Genomic DNA, 12,781 nt, shown 5'->3' with positions numbered 1-12,781 from the left:
GTGTACCTCCATCGCAACCCGAAAGTTGGTCAGTAAAGATGTATGCTGTATGTTGGACCAGAAATCCATCACAGATCCTTCACTTCCGTCTGATTCACTCTTTTAAGATTTGCAGTTTTATTAACAAATTACGTACAAATCAATGTAATGGCAAAACGAAAGTCAGGAACAATTACAGGAGACAACAAAACGAAAAACAGTTCCAGGACTTCAGTAAAAACTGAAAACTATGACATCTGTAGAGAAATTTACGTCTGCTCTCATCACCTAATTTGGTAGTTAGACGTAAAACACGTCTGAAAATAATAGGCACTACTATAACATAGCGAAAGTAGAATTAATCAACTTCTGATGTCGGATATAAATCCGGAAACGGTCAGACGGGATAAACTCAACAATTTTGTATAATCATTTGTACCGGATGTAATAAATACATAAATATTAAATTTTGTCAGTTAATAGTAGTTATTGTTAGTAAGAGAAAATTGAGTAATTATTGTAAGAAAAAGTTGAGTAATTATTATTGTAAGAGAAAATTGTAAGAGTTTTCATATTAGAGTTAGAATAGTTACCATCAGATGAATAAAATATTTAATATTAATACTATAGCATAGAAAGAAATACAATTCTTCACTTAGGCTCTTTTGAAAAGCGAAATTTCTTTCAAGAAAACACTTAATAAAACAAGGTTACACAAGGATATATTTGATAGCGTTAAGAAATTAGACTGGCCATCAGCTGGTCAAACATTTTGTTGATTCTATGAACAATAGGAGTGGAAAATATAAAGAATGGCAGAGCATTCATCAGCTTTTTCTATTTGGACATAGTACATCTGTTTGTCTGCGGAAAAGACAATGGCCTCACAAACAAAAATAAATTAAATCTAGTACAAGAACTACTACTTCTAGGGTAAAAATCATCTCGGCTGCTCTTCCCAAATGTTTAGAAACTTGAATTAGCCACAGTCAAGGTAAGAAAATAGTTATTTTTATAGGAATGTGTATAGTTTGGTGATAAGTAAAAAAAACTACTTTATTAAGGTCGTTGACTTATTTTAAATTTAAAAAAATTAAAATTGGTATTCTCGAAGTTCTATCTTACAAATTTCTTTCAAAGTCTGAAGGTTGGAGTTTAAAAGAAATGTGCTCCCTGAATTACTTTTAATCGAATTTTCTAGCAAAATCATTCAATTAGAGATTCTACTCACTAGAGGTTGAATGAGAGAAAGAATTTCTCAAATTTATTTCGTCTACCGCCCCAATTTGAGAATCAATTATTTTCTAGCGCCCCCTAAAATTTTTAACTTTACCACATCTTAAATCAATCACAATCGCAATCATTACTTTGATTTAATTACAGAGTGCCATATGAGTCTTATCCTGTTTCTGAGTTCGAACTTACATTTTAAATGAGACTGTTCTAATTAGAGCAATAAAATGCAATTTTGTAAATAATATTTAGAAAAACGTTTATTTAAATTAAAAAAAAAAAATTGTTTATTAAGTTTGTCAATATTAGGCTCGAATTTACTCAAAAGAGGGGGACGTGTATTTTAACACCTGTGTTTCAAAAATATTGTAAATTTTTATATATTTTACATATAATTAAATATACAGTCGAGCCTCCCATAAAGGACACTCTCACTAACGACCACCTCTATTTACGGACAGTTTTTGGATTTCCTCGTTTTACCCCTAATACACGTTCTATATAAAAGAACCTCCGCCTAACGGACACTCTACATAGCGACCGCGGACATTGGCTTTTGGGGAACGGATTAAATGTTTCACCTCCCACCAACGACCACCTTATTATTAAAAGTTCGTTTGACGCGGTGATAAAAAGTAATTATCCCCTCTCAAGTTTTTGTTTTTTTCAAAAGTTTCCTGTATAAGCTCACACATCTTGTACCAATTTAATCATTTTTCAATACTACTTTGGACGTACAATATTATTTTTTCCGATATGTCTCCCACACGAAAGTGGTTAACTCTAGAAGAGAAAATAAATGTGTTAGAAGATTTTGTAAAAGCCAAATAGAGCCACCGTCAACTTGCCGAAAGGTTTGTTCTATTTTTCTAATAATAGATGATAGTATGATGATAATTTTACCATAAATTATTATTGTTATGAATAAATGCGATGATTATTATAAAAATTATTAATGAAGTCAATAATACGTAGTTTTTGATTTTTTTTTTGGGGATAATTAAGAAAAATTTGATGCATATCTTGTAGCTGCAATAATTATGCAATTATGTACGTTTTTAAATCTATTAATAATAAACAATTTTTAAATAGATGTTTGGAAAAAAAATCCATATTTTTTCATTATGAAACTTGGCTACCTCCTTCTAACGGCCACCTCCAAACAGCGGCCACTTTGCTTTCCCCCGCCAGTGTCCGTTGTTGAGTGATTCGACTGTATATACAGAAGAATAATTCTAATCTTAAATTAGGAAAAAATTATTTATAGAATTCGATTAGTAGTGAAAGATACAATTCGGCCAGCAGGTCTTTAACTTGGTCGAATTCAAACATGTAACTGACCATACCCAAACCCAGACACAGCAGCATTGATTGGAAAAAGTTATTCCAGCCCCGCCGGTTGGTGGCTCTAACGGAGCCACTCACTACTTTGACAACAACAATAATAAAATAAAATATATAAAAACTATCTTAGAAAGAATGAAAACTACTAAGAATAAAGTCGATACATGTGGGTCGGGGTAATGTACTATAGATGATTAGGTGACCTTCATCATTTATGGCCGCATTTTAAAAAACCATTGATCTGTTCTTACTATCGATTTAACCATCGATATTGACCGTGCGTGCGTTATTATATACATATATACATGGGTTACCCTTACAAATAATAGTTGCAGTTCAATTTCCGGATGCATGTATAAAATGATTTAATCTGTTACTGGCAAGGTAACACAAAATTATTTTCTGAAAGGTTACTTTTTTTTTGTAGCCTATTTCCTCTTATAATATTGTAGTATTGACGTTCTTTGAGATCGAAAAATTATTAAATGGTTTATATAAAATTGGTCTACACTATTGGTGTATCCGTGACGCCAGGGGGTTTATTGAAACAAGTTCCATAATTTATATTCCGTGTAAAATTGAAACCTATTCTAACTTATAGAATAATGGCGAACAATAGAAATATTATGAAGCCTTTAAACCTATAGGTACACCTTTTACTTTCACATACTAAGTAAGAAGAACATTTATTATTTATAAAAGAATTCTTCCCAATTAAATAAATAGATTATGAAGTGAATACGAGGGTCGTTTGAAAAGTCCGTGCAAAAATAAAAACTACTTAATTTTTTGGGGTAAACCTTTTTTATTTTTCAACATAGTCTCCTTTTAGGCTTATACACTTCGTCCAACGCTGCTCTAGTTTGTTGATCCCTTCCGAATAATAGGATTTGTCCAAGTCTGAAAAATAGCCATTCGTTTCTGCAATCACCTCCTCGTTTGAATAAAATCTTTTTCCCGCCAGCTATTTCTTCATATTGGGGAACAAATAGTAGTCCGAGGGAGCCAAGTCTGGAGAATAGGGGGGATGTGAAACGAGTAGGAACCCTATTTCCATTAATTTTGCGACCACAACTGTTGAGGTGTAAGTTGGTGCGTTCTCGTGATGGAAAATGACTTTTTTGTGGGCCAATCGTGGGAGTTTTTTTTGCAGCTCGGTTTTCAAACGGTCCAATAACGATGAATAATATGCACCTGTAATAGTTTGACCCTTTTCCAGATAGTCGATGAGGATTATTCCTTGCGAATCCCAAAAGACAGTCGCCATAAACTTTCCGGCCGAAGGAACGGTCTTCGCCTTTTTTGGCGCAAATTCCCCCTTGGTAACCCATTGTTTAGATTGTTCTTTGGTCTCAGGAGTGTAGTGATGTATCCATGTTTCATCCACAGTGACGAAACGACGCTTAAAGTCCTGCGGATTCTTCTGGAACAGCTGCAAACCGTCCTTGCAACACTTCACACGATTTCGTTTTTGGTCAAGCGTGAGAAAATCACTCGACTTCCTCGATTCAAACGAATGCCAAACACAAAGAAATAGACCGATCAGGCTGAAACTTGGTGTGTGTTCTTCCAATAGATGCTACTAACTAAACATAACCTCGATACGCGCCAGAAGTGCTATCTCTCTGACTTTGCACGGACTTTTCAAACGACCCTCGTATTTGCAGTACTATTTGGCCAAGTTTGATTGAACGAGTTCAAATAAAAGTGAACTAAATAAAATATTAAAACAAATAAAGAACAAAAATATTATTTGGGGTGAAACACTCTCATGACTCCGCAATTTAAATAATATTATTTGGGGTGAAACACTCTCATGACTCCGCAATTTAAATAATATTATTTGGGGTGAAACACTCTCATGACTCCGCAATTTAAATAATATTATTTGGGGTGAAACACTCTCATGACTCCGCAATTTAAATAATATTATTTGGGGTGAAACACTCTCATGACTCCGCAATTTAAATAATATTATTTGGGGTGAAACACTCTCATGACTCCGCAATTTAAATAATATTATTTGGGGTGAAACACTCTCATGACTCCGCAATTTAAATAATATTATTTGGGGTGAAACACTCTCATGACTCCGCAATTTAAATAATATTATTTGGGGTGAAACACTCTCATGACTCCGCAATTTAAATAATATTATTTATTTATTTTTTTAAACAATTTTGAGTGAAAAATTGTTTTTACAAGATTGTAAAGTGCCACTACCGCTTCAAATTCGAATTTTATTTAAATATCTGATTGCTTTAAATTACAGAGGCGATACGACCACCTAATAGCTATAAATATTGCTTAATCTGAATTACCCAGAACTACTTCAAAAAAATATTTTCCACGGAAACTCATTCAAAAGAAAACTGTAGAACTACATTAGAACAATGGGAAAGTGGTTTAAGAGTTCTTTTCCAAAACATTCCAGAATAAATTTGAGATTGAATTGATTCAGAAAATCGGTGCTAAGTGATTTTGCCCCAAAAGCTAATTAAAAATAAAATTTGAAATTTATGCGAATTTCTCGTTTTTGTTTACACACACACAGAGAGAGATTTGCACGCCCAGACCAATTTGAGGGGGGGGGGAGCTAAAAAGTATGGAAACCGATATTTCTGGTGTGAGCTCAAAAATCGAATATATCGACAACGATATATATCGATCACGTTGTCTTCTCTTTAAAGTAAAAACAAATATAAAATTAAAATTACAAAAAAAAAATTAACTATGAATAGCTTTTAGTGACCGTAAAATCTTTATATTCAGAATTCAATTAGCAAGGAATCGATCCAGAATAAAAAACAACTCCCGTCTTTTTGCCAACGTTCTAGACCGATTAATCCCTAAATCGAATTCTTAATATAAAACAAAAATTAACTATCTAAGTTAACTTATAATAGCTTTTAGTAACCGCAAAAATATTATATTAAAGATTCAAATTAGCGAGGAATCTGTCCAAATAAAAACAAAAACTCGTCTTTTCAGCCAACGTTTCGGCAAATATATTGCCTTCTTCAGGGCCTGGATATTACAAATGAAAACAATACAAAACAATTTGGGAAATTGAAACAGTGTTGTTTTTATTTGTAATATCCAGGCCCTGAAGAAGACAATATATTTGCCGAAACGTTGGCTGAAAAGACGAGTTTTTGTTTTTATTTGGTCCGATTCCTCGCTAATTTGAATCCTTTATCTAAGTTCACTATTAGGAAAAAAAAAGAAGATTTTTGTATCGTAGATTCTTTTTCTTCATTTTTGGGAGCTGATTCATTAGTCAAAGAGGAAGAAAAAATCTTCCCAACTTCAGTAATAATTTTTTTTAAAATTTTGGTTAAGCTTTCGACTTAGGGAGACTAGGGCATCTTCACGGCTTACTATCATAGCAAATCACATACTGGTGGTTGAAGTTTTGGTTTCTGAGAGAGAAAACACCATTTTAAAGTGTTTATGGGTGGATAGTTAACAGCGCACTTTTGTATTTTATAGGGTTTGTCTTATACTGCAAAGAGCTTTTGTTTTTTTGGTGTGGGGTTATTCTTAAAACTGTTTGTTTCAATAAATTCTTAAAAAAATGTCTTTAAAACTGAAAGATTCAATAAACTTTTCGAGTAAAATGATACTTAGAGTCAGACGAATTTTAATTAAATTTAATGTAGAATTGTAAGCGCCACGGTAGCCGAGCGGTTAGAGAAGAGACCTGTAAAGCTAATATGTATTGTGGTACTGGGTACGATTCCCGGTCTTAGGCCTTGGATTTTATTTAATGGTTAATAAAAGAAATTTAGTGTAAAGTATGTTTGCTAGTCGCCTCCGTCCACGAAACCTAATTTGGTAGTTGGACGTAAAGCCCGCCTGAAAAAAGTAGGTATAACTTTACTTTTTACTTTTTATAGAATTGTTCTTAATACTGTATAGGCAATGACACAATAGAGAGCAGCTTAACCACCTCTCTCAGATTGGCCGAGGAAGAATTTAGATGGGTAAAATTTTCAAATATAAGTTGCACATCTACATACGTAATGAGCATATAACAGAATGTACTGCTAAGCCGTAAGAGATATCGTAAAGAAGTAATAAATCTGGCGTAAAGGGTTGAGGACTGAAGAATGGTAAGTTAAGTGGCCATCAGGAATTTTGTAGTAAGATGATGTGCACACGAAATGAAGTGACTAATCGTAATTAGTTATTCGAAGAAGTTGGAAATGGGATGAGTACACTTTGGAGGTGGAGAAAGCTAGCTAGCTAGACAGAGGGGTCACGGTCTGAGTGTATGAACCCTGTAGGTCTGTGGCGGGCAGTGGTTGGGTGTCAGGGTGAAAATTTGCTTGAGGGGTGTTTTTGCGAAAGGGGGGGGATGCCGTAGAAGAAGAGGTCTGAAAGCTGGACAGATTTATATGTCTCGGGATATGGCACCACCAGGATACGCTGGCGGGGCGCATCCTCTCCATCCAAGTGCACAACAACTAACTACACTTAGCCCCACACCCCAGTATCTCCTCCTCCTCTAACACATATTCACCCGCTCCATACCACTTATTCAACATCTTTTTTTTTTTTTTACATTTCCAGAGGATTTTTCCTTTTGCTACTCCTCGGCTTCTTCATTTTCTATCCATTTAACATCCCAGAAAAATGAAAACCAACTGCCCCTACCCGCTGCCAAAAGAAAGAAAAAAAAAAAAGCAGATAACTCCATCATTGGGATAAGACCACCACCTAACGAACCTTCCCTGGTTATTGTTCGCTCATGACCACTCCAAACTAGTCGGTAAATTTAAAGCCAAATAAAATAACTCGCACGCTACCCTACATTTTCGTGTGGCTTATCTTTCTCACAATGATACATTTTGTCCGTTCAAACAAAGTCGTCGGAAGTGGGGGTTTATGAAAAAATTAAATAAAAAAAAAATAATTAAAATTGAAAAAGCATGAGATTATGCTTGCTTCTTCTTCAAAACAAATTATGGGACATGTTACATATTTATGTATTTAGGGATTTCATTTTAGCGCTTATTTTAAGAACGTGTCACCCTATAATTTCTATCTCTTTCACGAATTCCAATTCTTAGTTTAGCCAATTTATTAAAAATATTTCATTAAAGATAGCTAATTGTTATGTAAATTCAGAGTTTGAATATAGAACGTGGTCCGCCAGCGTTTACATCTCAAAAAAAAAAAATTATAATAACTTTTTTTAAATCAATATTTTAATAATGAATTTGAAATTGAATGAAAGTTCGAATTTTAAGGGAAAAAAAGATGAAGGTCCTTGCCCAGAAAGACATCTATCTAATTTAGTAAATTTTAAAACATATTTTAATTATTAGTTAGAACATTATTTAATAAATTTCACCGTAAAAGACATTATTCAAGTCATATTCTTAAGATTTTAGACTGTAGTGTCTGTAGGCGTTTGCGAGTTTGCGAGGGTTTGGTTGAGCCCCACACTTCTGCTCCGTATGTCAAATATTAACAGTGTCTTGTAAATCAGTCAGTTTGTGATTCAAGTCGAGTTTGGATCTGCGGTCAAGTAGTAAGTAGCTTGTAGTGTCTATTCACGGTCTTGTCATTTCAGTCGAGTATGTGGGTTCCCCAGGTGAGTCTCTTGTCAATGTACAGTCTTAAGTGTAAAGTACTACGTCAGCTGGAGGAATCGTTACACCGTTCAGTTGAACTGGTGGACTCGCAGATTTTCGTAATGTGCACTGGATTTTTGTTCATTAATTTTTATTTTCCATTTTCGGAACCAGGTTTCGAGAAGCTTTAAGCGAGTTTGAATATTCTGACTGGCTTGCACCGAATCGGAGTGGGATGAATGTTGAAACTATTGCATTTTGGGATAGAGGTAAGTCAGCAGTAGTATATTAGAAAAAGGAAAGGGCCTAGAATGCTTCCTTGAGGGACTCCAGCTTTTATGGGTATAAAGGACGAGAGGGCCTGTCCTTGACGAACGCGGCAGTACCGATCAGTTAAGTAAGATTTTAAGGTTAGATAATAGGTGAATGGTCTTATAATGAATGGGCAAGTCATATTACGGACAATAAATCTAATTCTTATTTATTTTTATTATAATTTTTTATTTTTTAATGATTTAAGGCGCGTCAACATCTAAGGTTGTTGGCGCCCAGAGCTTTTTTCAGTGCACTGCCGGCCTCCGGACAGTGTTCTCTCGTTACAGACAACACTGTGAGCTGTAAGAAGCTTCTAGGAAGAAAAAAATCTAAGAACCAACAGCCCAGAATCTCCTTTTGGGAATCCAAAACGCTAACCGCTTAGCGCTATCCCCTCCCTTCTAATCCTTATTATTTCTACTAAAATTTGGTAGCCATCTTTTAACTATTTAGTATTATTTCGGGCAAAGATTTTTTGTTTGTTCGATACACATTTATTTTAGAATCAAAATAAACTAAGCGTTCTGTAAATGTAAATAATTTGGCTGTATTTTATTAAATATTAATGAACTTTAATTTACTTACTTTCGAATTCCAATTGTCACGAATCCAAAGCAGCATCTGAAAACAAAAATATAAATAGTGTGTAAAAAAAAATGAGGGTGCCAAAAAGGGAAACAGCAATTCTTATATCAAGAGGAAAACAAAATGTACAAATTTATTGAATGCTGTATCAAAGGGCTCTTGGGGAGTCTCCCCCCTCACGGGGAACTACAGTTTTTTTTTTATCTATTGGGCAATATACAGATCAAGAAAGATATTATACACAATAATACAATAGCCTGTATGACGCTGACTTTCTCTAAGAATTGCATCATTTATTTCTTCGCAGATATAGTTAAAATTCGGTTTTAACCTTATTTTACTTGTAAAGCAGGAAAAATTAGTATAATATTGCAATATTGCAGCACAAATGACTTTATACACGTTAGTATAATGCATCTAGATCTTACTCGTTACTCTTTTAACTAACTTCTACTCTCCTAACTCTTACCAGTTACCCGACTTCCTCCTGATACAGCTTATACAGTTTAATTCCTTTAACCGTGGAAATTAAAGAGAAAGAAAATAGAAACAGCTAAAAATTTTGCTGCTGTAAAATACATAAAAACATTTTCAATGGATCCAAAAACAGATATTTCCAGAAAATTTCTCAAATTCGACATGATCGCAATAAATTTGTCTTCTGTAAAAGAGAATTTGAATTTGGAATAAAATTTATAAGTAAGACGATTAGAATTTCAGGAAGAGAAATTCGTGTAACTCTTCTTGGCAGGTAGAATAGAATAAATCTTTAATTCAATAAATAATAAATAATGAAGTACAATGCACAAAACATTGTAACCTTCTTAACAGTGCTAGTAGAAAGGTTAAGATGAGCAGGATAAGAATGCAGGGAAAAAAAAGGAAAGGAAAAACCTGCAGCTAGTGGAGAGAGTTAGGGAAGGATGTGTTTTTATTCTTTTGTGTCCTGTAAAGAATAGAAGGATCTGAAGGAGGCTACGTCGCGGCAGAGAGGATTAGGATGGCAGTCTAGGATGGAAAGGAGTTTCAGTAGACGATTTTGTGTATAGGAGTGTACTGAGGGATAATGGATGCAGTCTCCGTGGAGTGAGTCAATTCTAGTGCGTCGTGGAGAGTCTGTTGCGAGTCTGAGAAATTATTTCTTCGTTGTCCTGGAGTTTCTTGATGTTGCTACTACAAGTCCAGGCTCAAGGCGGAGCAGGCGTAGAGCACCATCGGCCTTCATGGCAGATATTATTGTAGAGGAAGCAATGTCAGATCTGATAATTAGTGAATATTACTGTAATAGCGCTGGAAAGGATGGAACCAGAAAGCAAGGTGGTGGTAAATGGATAAATAAAATACAACAAGATGGTTACTCTAGCTTAGGAGAGGAGAGCACAAGGTGAACAAGTTGGGCTTTATCCACATATAACCAGGACAAATAAGCAAGTAAGTTGTGGGTCGATGTGACTCTTTCAAATCGGCTAGTTATACATTGAGAGAAACTGCTATCCGTTGCCGTTCTGTAAAACCCCGATCCACTCTATTCTTGGGAGGCAATAGAGGTTCTAGTTTTTTTTTTCTTTGTCGCCGCCAGACGGCCCTTTACACGGCCTCCACCGCCCGTCCAACAGTGTGCACAGACCTACATACCCGCGCGCGCGCACGCAGGATGGTGTCAACGTGACAAATGAAGTTGGGTGCTGAACAACCCGGTCATTAATGGTGTGCTACCACACTACAGGACCAACTAAGAGTGTCTACCATGGGATGGGAACATGCCGTCTTCACTGTCTCATATGCTCTTCACATTCTTCTGTTTTGTGTCGCTCCTAGTAGGATACTCCGTCAGTGGTGTGGTAGCTCGCGGAAACACCTATGCTGATTGTTCTCTTCCTACAGACGCTAACTAGTTGGCTTCATTGTCACCTACTACTCATTATTACCCTGAATCGGATACTAAAGTGCATTGCACTTGCAACTTCTCTTCTTAACAAGTCAACCTGAACTAACATGATTCTATAAACACTATCGAAACTCTGCTACTAATGAAGGTTAAAATTTATTTAATTATTATTAATACTATTCTCTAATTAAAAATATTATGAAGTTCACACTAACACAACTTTCTCTTGCCAGTTTCTCAAAAATTATTTAATTCTAACTAACACACATATTGTAAAACAAAAAACATCGGAGAGAAGAAAGTAGCTCAGTGGTTAAACTGAATTTCAACCTAAGATCCCTGGTTCGAATCCAACTGCCTGTCCTTTAATTTTTTTTTTCCTTAGATGTCTACGATAAATTTAAAACAGAAATGCATTAAAAGAATAAAATTTCAGATAAAACCTAATACTCCATCCACTCCCCTAGGTTTGAATTTACTGCTTGTTTTCTACATTTAACTAAATGTTGAGATTAAAGAATTGCATAATTTAAAAAAAAAACACTTCTTTTTATTATTAGAACATTATTATTATTTTTGTTATTTATACAGAAATGAGTAAACAAGGAAATGCCTGATGATTGGATAACTCTCTGACTATAAAGAAAATAAAGAAAAAAAAAGATAGTTTGTCGCCAGAGAGCAGCAGAGTAAGCAAGTTCATTTAAAAGTTTTACTATTCTCCCTCATATAATTTCCACATTCTGTGAAAATCTTGATATTTCCTGGGACTATAAAAGAAACAAAGTCAACACTTGCAGTCAACGAGACGAGTTAGTATACTATGCAACACATATCAAATAGTCCAATATGCAAATTTTCAAATTTAATTTGCTGTTGGCGAATGTGTTTATTGTAGTTGTAGTAAATGTGCAACTGAAAGTTGTAGAAACTTAACCAATTAACATTTTCACAGAAATAACTTTTTAAAAGTAAAAAAATAATAATAATAATAAAAGCTGGGGCAAGAGAAATTTGTAGTAATGGATAGAATTTTTTTATAGTCTATATAATTCTGTTAGATATTTTTTTGCTCGTTATTTAGTTGCAAAATTAATTATTTTAAACAATAAGATAAACAAACTTTCTACACTAACTGTTAATAATAAAGGACTATATCTTTTATTTCACTTGTTTGCCTAGGTTTGAATTATGGTGGGTTTCCAGAGATAGAAAGTTATAGCTGGTATCTAGGGTTCCTCTATGGTTCAACCAAGTATTAACCCATTAACTTCCTGATTTCTTATTATAAGTTAACTCCCATTAACTTACTGTGAGTATCATGCACATTGGCTATCCAGAAATGTAAGCCAAGACTACAAAGTATTAAAGCTTGAAGTATTATCTTTGATTTTCCCCGTCCATAGCACGCAAGTTTATTGTGTCCCTAACCGGTTTTGGACTTTCATCTACGTCATCAGAGATAAATTAATCCAGATTTTGGTTTTAGAGATTTCGACTATTTTCATCTCGCATCAAACTTGCTAACTGAACTAGAAAAGTTTAGTTTATGCTTCTGCCGCTAGATAGCATTAAAATGCTATTTTAAACTAGATTTTTTTCTTCCTAGGAGCTTCTTACAGCTCACAGTGTTGTCTGTAACGAGAGAACACTGTCCGGAGGCCGGCAGTGCACTGAAAAAATGCTCTTTGAAATGCTGTAGACTAGCTTCTTCCATTTTAGTTGTGCTGTAGCCCTTCCAGGAATCGGAGTAGACGATTGACCCTTCTTCAATGTGGTTTGTTATCGCATCTAACAGTACTGGTAAAGAACGGTTTGGAACCTTAACTAGAAAGCATTCGTCCGTTTCGCGGCA

The 12,781-nt window shown here is 34.7% G+C and overlaps 1 long non-coding RNA gene across 1 annotated transcript in view; it reads right to left on the bottom strand.

The window, feature by feature from the left end:
• LOC141457158 (uncharacterized) overlaps positions 1–12,781 on the bottom strand; it is a 108,991-nt gene that overhangs the window by 93,379 nt on the left and 2,831 nt on the right. The window contains exon 2 of the long non-coding RNA XR_012460221.1: positions 9,039–9,074. This is a non-coding gene — a long non-coding RNA (uncharacterized lncRNA). The remainder of the gene's footprint in view (positions 1–9,038; positions 9,075–12,781) is intronic.

Source organism: Rhodnius prolixus, unplaced genomic scaffold, assembly GCF_049639745.1.
Source record: "Rhodnius prolixus isolate KJV_2025 unplaced genomic scaffold, Rpr scaffold_10, whole genome shotgun sequence".
Classification (NCBI taxonomy): domain Eukaryota; kingdom Metazoa; phylum Arthropoda; class Insecta; order Hemiptera; family Reduviidae; genus Rhodnius; species Rhodnius prolixus.
Note: the sequence above shows the minus strand (reverse complement) of the source record. Positions and strands in the feature narration are given on the sequence as shown.